The 12,022-nt window shown below is 44.1% G+C and overlaps 1 non-coding gene across 1 annotated transcript; it reads right to left on the bottom strand.

The window, feature by feature from the left end:
• Positions 1 to 949: 949 nt before the first annotated feature.
• On the bottom strand, positions 950 to 1,022 carry TRNAK-CUU. Its single transcript has one exon. It is a non-coding gene; the product is annotated as a tRNA-Lys (tRNA).
• Positions 1,023 to 12,022: the final 11,000 nt, after the last annotated feature.

Genomic DNA, 12,022 nt, shown 5'->3' with positions numbered 1-12,022 from the left:
ATATATATATATATATATATATATATATATATATATATATATATATATGCACTTGAAGGGGTATGGTCCCAAAAAGCCGCGCAGACCTTCATCCAGGTCGTGCGCAGGACCATACTCCTTATGCATCAATATGCTTATAACCAACCTCGCGCGGGTAGCGTCATCATGCATTGACGGCGCGCGAGGTCCAAACAAGATAAAACAACACATTCAACACTTAGCATCCTGAACAGGAGCCTTCAACCACACACACCCTGCGCGGGCTAGTTACGTGTCCAGCAAAGGTCGCGCAGGGCTATGGCGCAGGGCCACTTCAGAAGGTACGAAGGTATAAGTGGCAGAAGAAAATAGCCAATCAGCGTTCTCCATGCAGTGCTTAATCGTGCTCCACGATCGTCTGACGTGCAGGAGACAGAGAGTACACAAGGACGCCTATGTGGCACCAATCACAGGGCAGAGACACCTGCCCCACGATCTCCACTTACCTGCTGATGGCAGAGGGACAACAAGGCCGACAACAGTGACACGTGGCTCCACTCATGGTGCGCCAGCAGCGGAGAACTTCTAGAAACCACTAACGGTCAACACCAGTGAGACAAGGAGCATATCCACCATGTTGTCGCCTTCCGGCCCAAGGCCCATCAGCCCACATCCTCTTACACCTCTCCGGCTATAAATAGAGACCTTAGCTCACAGGTTAAACATTCGATTCCCTCTACTCCCACTCTTTACACACTTTAATCTCCTCAAAGCAGATACTTATTCTCACGCCGGAGTCTGGTTAAGAGGGAAACCCCCATATTCCCCTCTTAACGAGCTAACGGTGTTTTGTTTTGCAGGATTAGCGGGTCATTAAGGAGCTCAGAAAGTTATAAGAAGATTAACCCTTATGGTAGAAACATAGACCAAACTAATCAACCCAGAAATTAGTTATGTGTTTCTTCATTGGCGCCCACCGTGGGGCTCGAACCCACGACCACAAGGTTAAGAGCCTTGCACTCTACCAACTGAGCTAGACGGGCCAAACTCCTGAAAGGTATCTCTCTGTTTCAAACCCCAAGGAGCTTGGTGAGGAGCACTACCGCGCGCCTCTTCGGTATAAGTCTTGTAGTAAATATCACTAAGGGTATCCTTTGGGCTGATGTTCTGTGGCATATATCCTCCAGCGCCACCCGAGCTCGCACCACCTGCAGCATGCGAACCCGATCCTCCAGTACTAGAAGTGACTTTAACGGAATGATGGGAGGCATCAAGTTGCGCAGTTTGGGTAGGTTTCTCAACCTCAGGTTGCTTCCTCTTCTCATGATGGGGTTGGTCAAGCCCCGTGATGCGAACAACCTCCGGACCCTGCGCCTTATCACTAGCAGTGGCAGCAGCGGTCCCGGTATTCTTTGGATCAGCTCCGACAGGCGTTTCAACAGTTTTTTCCTTTGTTTTCTCCTTCTCTCTACTTCTCAACAGCCTTGTCAACAGGTTTTTTAGCAGCTTTCTCCTTCTTAGACTCTACCACAGCAGTCTTGAAGGGTTTGATGGTAACCTTGGGCCTCTTCTGCACCGGTTCCTTAGGATCTATAATAACAACACCCTTCTTTTCAGGGGTCTTCTTTTTGGCCTCTGCAAAAATAAAGTATTATATAGACAGAAAGGCAAAGAAAGCAGGGTAGCAAAGAAACTAACCAGGAGAAAATCTATACAGAGAGCGCAAGTTGCTCTGCTTCCCGATCAAGGGAACCCCTCCAGCCTTCGAGGCAACAGACACACCGGCTGTGGTCTCAGTTCTACTTCTTTTCCTGCTTACCAACTTGGCAGCAGGCTCCTCTTCCTCTTCTTCTTCCTCTTCATCATGCGCGATAGAAGACGGAGTAGCTCCAGCATCTGGGTTGCGAGAACCCGCGCTCCCTGAGCTTCTTGAGCCAGCAGCTCCGGTCTTCTTCTCGCCTATACGCGATAAACCTTCAAATGAGTCACTGATAATAATGTAACCTTCCAAGTTACTTTGACGAAGGTGGAGAGTACCTTTGTCAGCAACACCAGCGGTTACGCGGCTACTTCCGCCCTTCTTGCTGGTCATCTCGGCGTCTAAGGTGATAACCTTCTTCCATTTGGAAGGTTTCATCTTCTTCTCTTCTGGGTCAATCCCCAAGTCGCGCAACACACCTGCAAAGATGTTAGACCAGGAACTTAGCTCTCCATTGGAAGACCCCACAGACTCCTCGCTGGAAAGATAGACAATCTCTTTCCCAGCAGAAGTCAAAGCGCGCAAGGGACGAGGGTTAGGTATATGTGCACCTTCAGTAGCAGAGGGCGGATTGGAAAAAGCTCCAGCAACTGGATACATGAAGTGGCCTTTAATCTCGTCATACCAATACTGTTCCCCTGCTCCCAGCGGGCGCACACCCATGGACCCTCCAAATGTGGGGAAAGCAGCTTGATAAAGGCACACCTCTACATTCAAAATTCAGCAAGTTGAGTGCTATGAAGTTAAAACAAAAATAGTAAAGGAAACAACTAACCTCTATCTTGGAATTTCAAAACCGGAACTTCCTCGTTCTCTGGCGGCCATTGATCACTCATTCGCGCCGCAACCAGGACATTTTCACCAAATACTCAATTAGGTGTGGCGGTCAGCTTCACGTACCAGTCATCCTTCTTAGGTATCGCCAATTCTTCCTTCTCAATCACGTCTGGCGCACGGAAGGTCATAGCGATCGTGATGACTTCCTCTCGAATGAAGAAAAATTTTTGTTTCCAGTCGTGGAAGCTTTTGGGTGGGTTCAAGAGTATCTTCTTGGCAGACCCTCGGTTGCCAAAAGAATAGAAGCCCATGTTCCGGATCAGCTGGTAGAACGCCTTAAACCTTTCAACCGTCGGCTCGACATCATAAGATCGACATAAAAATTCGAAGTATCGAACTCTCACCATTCCTGGTGGACTCATCTGAGAAATGTGAAACCCATAATACTGAAGTACATGGGCCATAAACTCTGTCGCCGGCAACCGAAAATTACCTTGAAGGAAGAAGTCCTCGAAAAGCGTGATGTATCCCGTCGGTGCATCAGCAGCAGTCTGGTTTTGACCGGGATATCTGGCATCCCATTCCGGTGGGAATCGGAATCCTTGTGTTATCTGTTCAAACAACCCTAGATCCCACTTCAGGACGCGAAGTGGACCTTCTTCTCCGGGATTTTCTTCTTGATGTTCTTCAGCCATCAATATTAAAGAGAAATTTCGAATATGCAGGAAAAATTGAAGATTCGATGAAGATCTTGAAGATCTGCTACTGAGTTTGAAGATATAAAGAAGAGGTAGAGAGAAATAGCAACAGTAAGAGAAAGAATGATCTCTCCTCTCATCTCCAAGAATATTTATACTCACCGCATTTAATGCGATGAGTAGACGTGCCGAATTCACCGCGCGCGTACCTAATCAGCGATTGCCACGTTGATCGCAAATCCCGGGCTGACGATTACCACGCGCGCGTGGACCTCACTCTCCTGACGGAAAGCCGAACCGTCAGAGACAACTTGATGACGGCCGTGTCAGCAGTCAACTCAAACGTCGCCATCAACGACATTTAAACCAACCCGTCATAATTCAAAATCCAAAGGTTTTCTGCCCAAATTTACTACAAACTTCATGCAGAAGTCAGTCAGGTTGCGCGGTGTTAAGGTTACACAACAAACCTGCGCGCTTACATTCAGAAGCAAAGAATCACCAACAGCCAGGCATAGTAGTTGCGCCGTAGCAAATGTCAAACATTTATACACGCGCATCTATAATACACAAAGCAAGCATTTTTAGCACTTTTTCTAAGTCCAGAGATCCAACCACTTGCCTTGCGCATGGTGTAGCACTGGACTGGGGGGACTTGAAGGGGTATGGTCCCAAAAAGCCGCGCAGACCTTCATCCAGGTCGCGCGCAGGACCATACTCCTTATGCATCAATATGCTTATAACCAACCTCGTGCGGGTAGCGTCATCATGCATTGACAGCGCGCGAGGTCCAAACAAGATAAAACAACACATTCAACACTTAGCATCCTGAACAGGAGCCTTCAACCACACACACCCTGCGCAGGCTAGTTATGTGTCCAGCAAAGGTCGCGCAGGGCTATGGCGCAGGGCCACTTCAGAAGGTACGAAGGTACAAGTGGCAGAAGAAAAGAGCCAATTACCGTTCTCCATGCAGTGCTTAATCGTGCTCCACGATCGTCTGACGTGCAGGAGACAAAGAGTACACAAGGAAGCCTATATGGCACCAATCACAGGGCAGAGACACATGCCCCACGATCTCCACTTACCTGCTGATGGCAGAGGGATAACAAGGCCGAACAGTGACACATGGCTCCACTCATGGTGCGCCGGCAACAGAGAGCTTCTAGAAACCACTAACGGTCGACACCAGTGAGACAAGGAGCATATCCACCATGTTGTCGCATTCCGGCCCAAGGCCCATCAGCCTACGTCCTCTTACACCTCTCCGGCTATAAATAGAGACCTTAGCTCACAGGTTAAACTTTCTATTCCCTCTACTCCCACTCTTTACACACTTTAATCTCCTCAAAGCAGATACTTATTCTCACGCCGGAGTCTGGTTAAGAGGGAAACCCCCATATTCCCCTCTTAACGAGCTAACGGTGTTCTGTTTTGCAGGATTAGCGGGTCATTAAGGAGCTCAGAAAGTTATAAGAAGATTAACCCTTATGGTAGAAACATAGACCAAACTAATTAACCCAGAAATTAGTTACGTGTTTCTTCAGCACTCGTGTTAAGTATAGTAACCCTAATTCAACCTTATCCCTATGTCACGAGATAGAACCCCAACGAACTTAGTCAGGCAGAGCCTTGACATGCGTTATTGGGCTCCAGATCAATCGGAAAGGGTATCAGTGATCGAGAGTTAAAACACTTAAAACGGGGCAGAGTTTTAGATTGAAATATTAAAGAAAAAATTTAGAATTATAAAGTTTAGAGAGAGTTGGCTAGAGATGGCAGAAAACACTCTTAGCAAATGTTACATGTTGCCTATTTATAGCAATTTTCGAAACTTGATTTCCAAGTTGAAAGATTCTCTTTGTTTGTTGGCCTTACACGTATACATAATTCACTAAAGTCTTTTTTTAATTTATTATTATTTATCAAGTACACGTAACATACATGAATAGAATGTTGATTTTTAATTATTTTATTATTATTTATATATATTATAATTAATTCAGCTGCTTCACTTATTTGGCGCGTATAACTTCTAAAATATAACGTTTTATAAAACAATGAATATGTCATTAGAATGAGAATATTTGTGTCTACATTTTGAACCAAGTTTCATTAAAAACGGAGTAGGTTTAAATATAATGTATTTTTATAATTTAATTATTAAATGGTTACTAGGCTCGTCTAGATACTTCATATTTCTAACAGTCAACTTACCCGTAATCTAGCCGTTTCGTAATATAAGTTTTATATACTTTATTTTAATATAGAAAATAGAAATGTCACACATATATAAGCCAATTAATTAGTATAACATTCCAACCAATTATATATAAAACAGTTTTTTAAAACTATATGGGTTGAATAATTATTTTAAAAATAAAACTAGTTACTAGTGGTTAATAAATTTAAACAACCTATAACTCTTATATGAAAAAAAATGGATATGTTACAATTATGAACATGATTAGCAAGGTTAAACATCATCAAATCTGGTGATCTGATCATAACAACTTCAATTTATGTTACCTCACCGTCGATCTCATCCGCCGGAATCACGTTCGGTTCTGCGTTTTCGCTCGCGTCATCTCGTTTCGTCTCCGATCATGATTTGCAAATCTTGTTTCAAACTACACGTCAAAAACCACAAAAAAATGTGTGTGTGAGAGTGTATCTGTGAAATAGAGATAAGTAGAGAGAGAGAGAGACTGTGTAGAGAGAGAAAGGTGTAACACCCCGTGTTTCGGAAGTCAAAGTCAAAGTCAAGATTGAAGTCAAAGGAAGAAAAGATTGCTAATTGCAATCTGTCACTCCTTGCTCAATTCCTCTTTTGACTTCTTTGACTCGTAGTTAGTCTAATTAATTGTTTACGTTAGTTGTATTATGTGGAGTATCTATTAATAATCGAGGTTTATTTGATATTTATCGATGTTCATCACATGTTTTATCGCTTATCGCAATCACGCTCGCAACTCGAATTATGTGTTCTAGTTATTGTTTTACGTGTGTGTGCCTCTTATATGTTACTTGTGCATGTTGATTTATGTTTATGTTGTGGTGATTAATCGAAACGCTATCGTAATCGAATCGCAAACGCTAAACACAAGTTATTTAGGATGAGTATATGTTATATATAGTAGTTGGGATTAAAAGTAATTTGAATAGGAAACTCCATCGCATCGCAACGCTTAACATGCGAATCGAAATCGTAAAACTTATCGCGCCGCGCACCCCAATCGAGTGGCCAGCCGATTGACCTGCCACCCGATCGGGCTGCCATCCGATCGAGGTGCAACTCGATCGAGGTGCCACCCGACCAGGGCTGCCACCTCGATCGACCAGCTCCTTTCTCCCCTTTCCTTTTATGGAAACCCTATAAATACCCCTGTCAACATCACAAACTTACCTCACTCTCTCGTTCGACCAGCGCTTTTGCTCACCTTTTCTTCGATTTCTCGCGATTCCGATAAGATCTCATCCTAAATTTTTTACTTTCTTAATCTACACGCACTTCTACACCTTTCTATCTTTTGAATCTTAACATTCAACCGTGAAATCACTAAATTTGAGGTGTTCTAGGATGATGTCATCATGGTGTTCTTATGAACTTCATGTTTTGGCTCCAATCCACCAAGAACAACTTAGATCTAAACGATTTCCACACAAATAAACAAAGATCTTGCGTAGATCTGAACATATTCATGGTGAATAAGGATTGAAAGATGGTTTCTAACTTTCTTTCAACTCTTTTACACTCAATGCACTCAAAACCGTTGGAATCGGATCTCGTTCTGACCTCTACTCGTTCTTAGTGTTGCGATGGTTCAAGATCTAGATTCTATCCACGAGACCACTGAAGAAACACTGGATAAATGACCGGAATCAAATTATCCAGGGGGTTAGGTTCTGCATAAAAGGGTGGTTCTCTCTCGTTTAATTCGAATGGATTAATCTTCTTCTCCGGTGAATACTGCAAAACAGAACACCGTTACCCTCGTCAAGGGGAGAAGGGAGGTTCTCTCCTTGACCCGACTCCGGCGTGAGAATAAGTATGTGTTTATAAAGAAGAAGTATTGATGAAGTGAGTGTAACTTGAAGTTCATACCTGAATTACTCTCATATTTATAGCCAGTAGTTTAGGCGGGAAAACTCGTTGCTGAAATATTAACGGAAGATGCTAACCCCGTAAGCGGTTATTTTTCCTCCGTTAATTCTTTTGATCGGATTGTGAATGCACACGGATCGCGATCTTGATCAACGGCTGGGGTGTTGCCACGTGGAAAGTGGGCAAGTGGAGGTTTCTCTCCAATTCCATGTGATCATCGTGATTTCAGGGTGGCCTGGGATGATGACACATGTCCTTGACGGTTATAACCGTCTAGTGGTGCACGATTGAGTCTTCTAGAAGATTATTTCCATAATCCGGTGTGACTCCTTATCGTGTGGTGTCAGCTTAGTAAATAATATCCAAGTCTGGGTATTATTATGCGGAAGTGCTTAACTGGGATTTCTATCCCTGTTGGTTACAGAGAATAGCGCAAGGACTTATTAACTTCCTCTTGGCGCGCAGGTTTAGTTGTTGCCTTTTCCTTAAGTTCTCTTTGTTGGACCAATGCGCGGCCACACAAGGTCTAAAGAGGGTTAAAGGGCAAGGTTCTGGTATGGTCCCAAGTACTTAATACGAGGTTTTTGGGACCTTACCCCTTCAAGTCCCCCTAGTCTAGTGTTGCTCTTATGCAAAATAAGTGGAGCACTGGACTATATGAGAGGAGTCTTTTTTGCTATGAGGCTTTTGGGCGCGAAAGTGGGGAATCTTCTATGAGAAGATACACTTTGCTCATTATGTTGGTTTTGAAAATCTTTGACTTTGGGTGTGAACGATACAGTAATGGCTGTGTGACAGGTTGTCACTATCAGATGCATAGTACTGATCGTTCTTTATACGCGCGTGTGAACTCGCGTTTGTGTTGTTTCTTACTCACCCCTGTCGCTTGGAGAACTGTGCTATCCCGAAAAAGGTGTTTTTGCAGTTACCAAAGCTATTTTTGGCGGTGGGTATATATAAGAGTTTTGGATTTCCTATTTGCAGTAATCATTACTTTGAAAATCCCTCTTTGCTTCTTCATCTTCTTTATTCGTTTCCAAAAAAGTTTTGCGATTTCTTCTTGTTATGTCAACCAGAGATCATCCCGAAGATTCTACTGAAGAAATGTCTGCCGAACTTCCACCGTTAAAGTGGTCTAGGGCAAATTTTGACGGTTTGATTCAGAATCTTTAGTTCCCAGGAAACTGGGGTGCCCGATATCCTGAAGAGGGTCAAACGACGGCTGATGCTCCGACTGGGTATATGACCCTATTTTGGGATTTCTTTTGTGCAGGCAACTTTCGTCTGCCTGTGACTAAGTTTTTCTTTGAATTTCTTGAGTATTACAAAATCCACATCTCTCAGTTGCACCATATCGGTATGGTTAGGGTTCGCCATTTTGAATTTGTATGCCGGAGATGCACATCGAACCGACAGTTCCCCGATTTCGTGTTTTCCCTCAGATGCACTGTTCTCAGGGTTCTATTCTTTTGTTCAAAGAGCATCAACAAAGAAAATTTTGCTGAATCCCCCAAAATCATTCCATGACTGGAAGCAAAAATTCTTTTTTATCAAGGTGGGAGTTATTCCGATGAGGATAACTTTCAGGGGGAAAGAGGATGTTCCTACCGAGACTCTTCAAACCCTTGTTGACAAAAATTGGTACCAAGATTTGAAGAACGTTCCATCGATTGCCTTGCCAGAGAAAGCCCTTGTTGGTGCTAGCATGAGTCTGAATTGGAGGATGGACCGGGAAGACAAGCCGGTGTACACGGAGGATGGTAAAGGTAACATTTGGGGTTTTGCCCTGTTTGTTCCCTTTTCCTTTCTGCTTTTCTCCCTTTTTTTGACCTTGCTCCTATTCTCTTGCAGTTGTTTCATCGTATGTTGTTGCATTTGAGAGGGAAGGCGGAAAGATGGCTACCATTGCTAAAAAGCCTGAGAAAGAGCTCTGGTATCATCGTATTGTGAAGAACGTTGTTCTTCTGCGGGATGCTGATTTGTCTGCTCAACCTGCCGCTGGTGCTGGTAAGTTTTCATCTTATTAATTTTTGTCTACTACTTCTGCGCGTTTGAATAAGTTGGATTCTATGGTTTGTTAGTAGGCGAATTGTCTAACTTGGGCATAGGCCCTGAGAAGAGGAAATGTGCACCCACGGCTAGCGCCGCGCCAAAGAAGAATGAGACTGTCAAGGTTCAAACTTCTAAGGCAAAAAATGCGGGGGTAGAGAAGAAAGGTATGCGCCATTCCTCTGACTCCTGGTGTGATTGTGTGGTGGTATCTGTCTCGTTGGAGGGTCTTGCGCCTGCAGTTGTAAGGAGACCGAAACCAGAGCCAAAAGATACTGCTGACATTCCTCCATCGAACCCTCACGATCCCATTGATTTGGAATCAAGTCCAGAGCGCTTAGTGAGGAAGAAAGCAGGAAAAAGGAAGCAGACTGATGCTGAGGCTGAAGGTCAACCAGCGAAGAAGGTTCAGAGGAAGAAGATTACTCGAAGAGGCAACTTGGACGCCTTTATTTCAGAACTTGTTCCTGGTAAGTATTACCTTTGCTTCCTTCTTTTCATTTCCTTCAATAAGCGCCTATTTATGTACTTGTTTTTTTATAGAAAAACCAAATTCTCATGTTTTTACTGAACTATCGCCTGTGGTTAATGAAGAACTTCCACCTTCTCCCCCACGTGCCTCTGTTGCTGATTAGTTAAAGAACACTGAGGTTCTTGAGTGTGGGGCAGAGAGGGCTGCTGGTGGTGAGAATCTTGAGACTGAAAAACTTGTTGATGTTGCCGTGGATGCGGAAAAAATTACTAGCCCAGAGGTTGTGGTTGATGCGGGTAACCCGCAAACTCCTGACCCTGCTGCTCATGATTTGGAGAAAGGGAAAGCTGCTGAAGAGATCCCTGTTATAAGTTCTCCTTCCAAGGCTTCTGGTCCTATGCCTGAGAACATTGAGAAGGTCACCACTGAAAATCAAGGCTTGTTTTCTGATGCTGGCAAGGATTCTCCAATCCGCCCAGACGAGACTCTGGGGGATTACAATTATAGGACTGATTCGGAGAAGGATGCTTCCAAAAATCATGCCCCTATTTGGAACCTAAAGAAGGGTGATACTTTCTCAGATTGGCGTGTGTGCCGGGACTGGTTGCAGGGGATATTTCCGCCTGGAGAGATTAAGTTCCAAGAAAGTCGACTTCATGAGCAAACTTACCTTGCCTACCTTGAGGAGGCTGCTTCTTATACGTCCACTACACATCGCATAGTCCGAGAGTGGCATAGTATGCACACGGAGTGGGCTACCTTTAAGGTATCAAAGAAGAAAGTTGCTGATGATGAGAACCGTGTTGCCCAGTTAAAGGCTAAGCTGGAAGCTGATCAAGACAAGTTTGAAGCTGATCGGAAAACTGAAGAATGGTCCGTTGCGGGCTGGAAGAGGAAGGCGGAAGCCGAAGCTGCCCTCCTTTCCGAGGAGCGCAAAAACTGGAAGAAGATTTGTGAGAAGGATAATGCTGAAAAGATGGGTCTTCGCAATGTTATCTGTCACACCCCCAAAATCCACATGCGGAGTGCCACCGCCTGGGGGCGTGACTGACCAGGATCCAGCCACCAATTATACTGAGCAATTTAATTAATAACATAAGTAGTATTCACCAACCACAGGGTTAGCAAATGTCATAACCAAAGTTCAAAAGTCTTAGATTCAAATAGTAGTTTAGGTAAGTAGCGGAAGCATAGCCAAAATAGTTTAAAACAAAGTTTATAGTTCAGTTTATTTAGAACCCAACACATGGGGTAGACGACCACTACACATCCACAAGCTGCAAGCTCCTGAGTCACTGGGTACCTGCAAAGCATGCAGTAGGGTATCAACATAATGTTGTCGAGTTCACGAGGTGTCAAGTTTTAGTTTTCGAAAACGTAAGTTGTTTAGATAAAGCATTTATAATCACGTTATGGGGAGCTACCCCGTCTGTAAGCTCACTAAACTGTCGATACCGAAACTGTTGCCGTAAAGTTGTTGTGCCCCGAGTCAATGTCTATCATCATTGACCAAGATGCAAGGTCTACTAGTTCACGCCCGCTCCCCCGGTCACGGTGTGAGGTTGTCAAACCTAATAGCGCTATCAACTAATAACCCGTTCGCCCCCGGCGATTAATCGGTACTGTAAGCAGGGACTTAATGTGATAGAGTTTCGTTTAGTTTTGCTAGTTGTGATTTATAAATAATATACAAACGTATCTCCCCCGGAGATAGTGAATTAAAAGTACCCATTCGTATTTTCCCCCGGAAGTATTAGTTTGGAAGTATTCTTCCCAAAGATGTCAGTTTATCCGTGTCCCTCCCTGGGACGCATGCTTTTAGTGTGTGAACTCACCTTGGGTTGCTCGGCAGACTGTTTACTTGGTCAAGTACGTTGGTCACCACGTCCTAACATGGTTACCAGTATAAGTCAGGTTTGGGTACATGAAGATCACGTATATTTTTGCACATAGCTAACACATAGCATACATACAGTTACATGTTGAGTTATTGGGCCTTCTCTACCATTGAAACTGTCAAACAGTAACAACTAACACATAGTCCAGTCAACAGTCAACCCAAAACAAAAACACGTTGTGGCCCAAAAACCAAGACGAGCAGCCTAGCCAAGACAAGGTGGTCTCGACTCGAGAACATGCGGTCTCGAGTCGCAACCAGGAGGTTTCGAGTCAAGGACTTCTGG

Source organism: Helianthus annuus, chromosome 4, assembly GCF_002127325.2.
Source record: "Helianthus annuus cultivar XRQ/B chromosome 4, HanXRQr2.0-SUNRISE, whole genome shotgun sequence".
NCBI classification, from domain to species: domain Eukaryota; kingdom Viridiplantae; phylum Streptophyta; class Magnoliopsida; order Asterales; family Asteraceae; genus Helianthus; species Helianthus annuus.
This window is presented reverse-complemented; position numbering and strand designations above follow the sequence as displayed.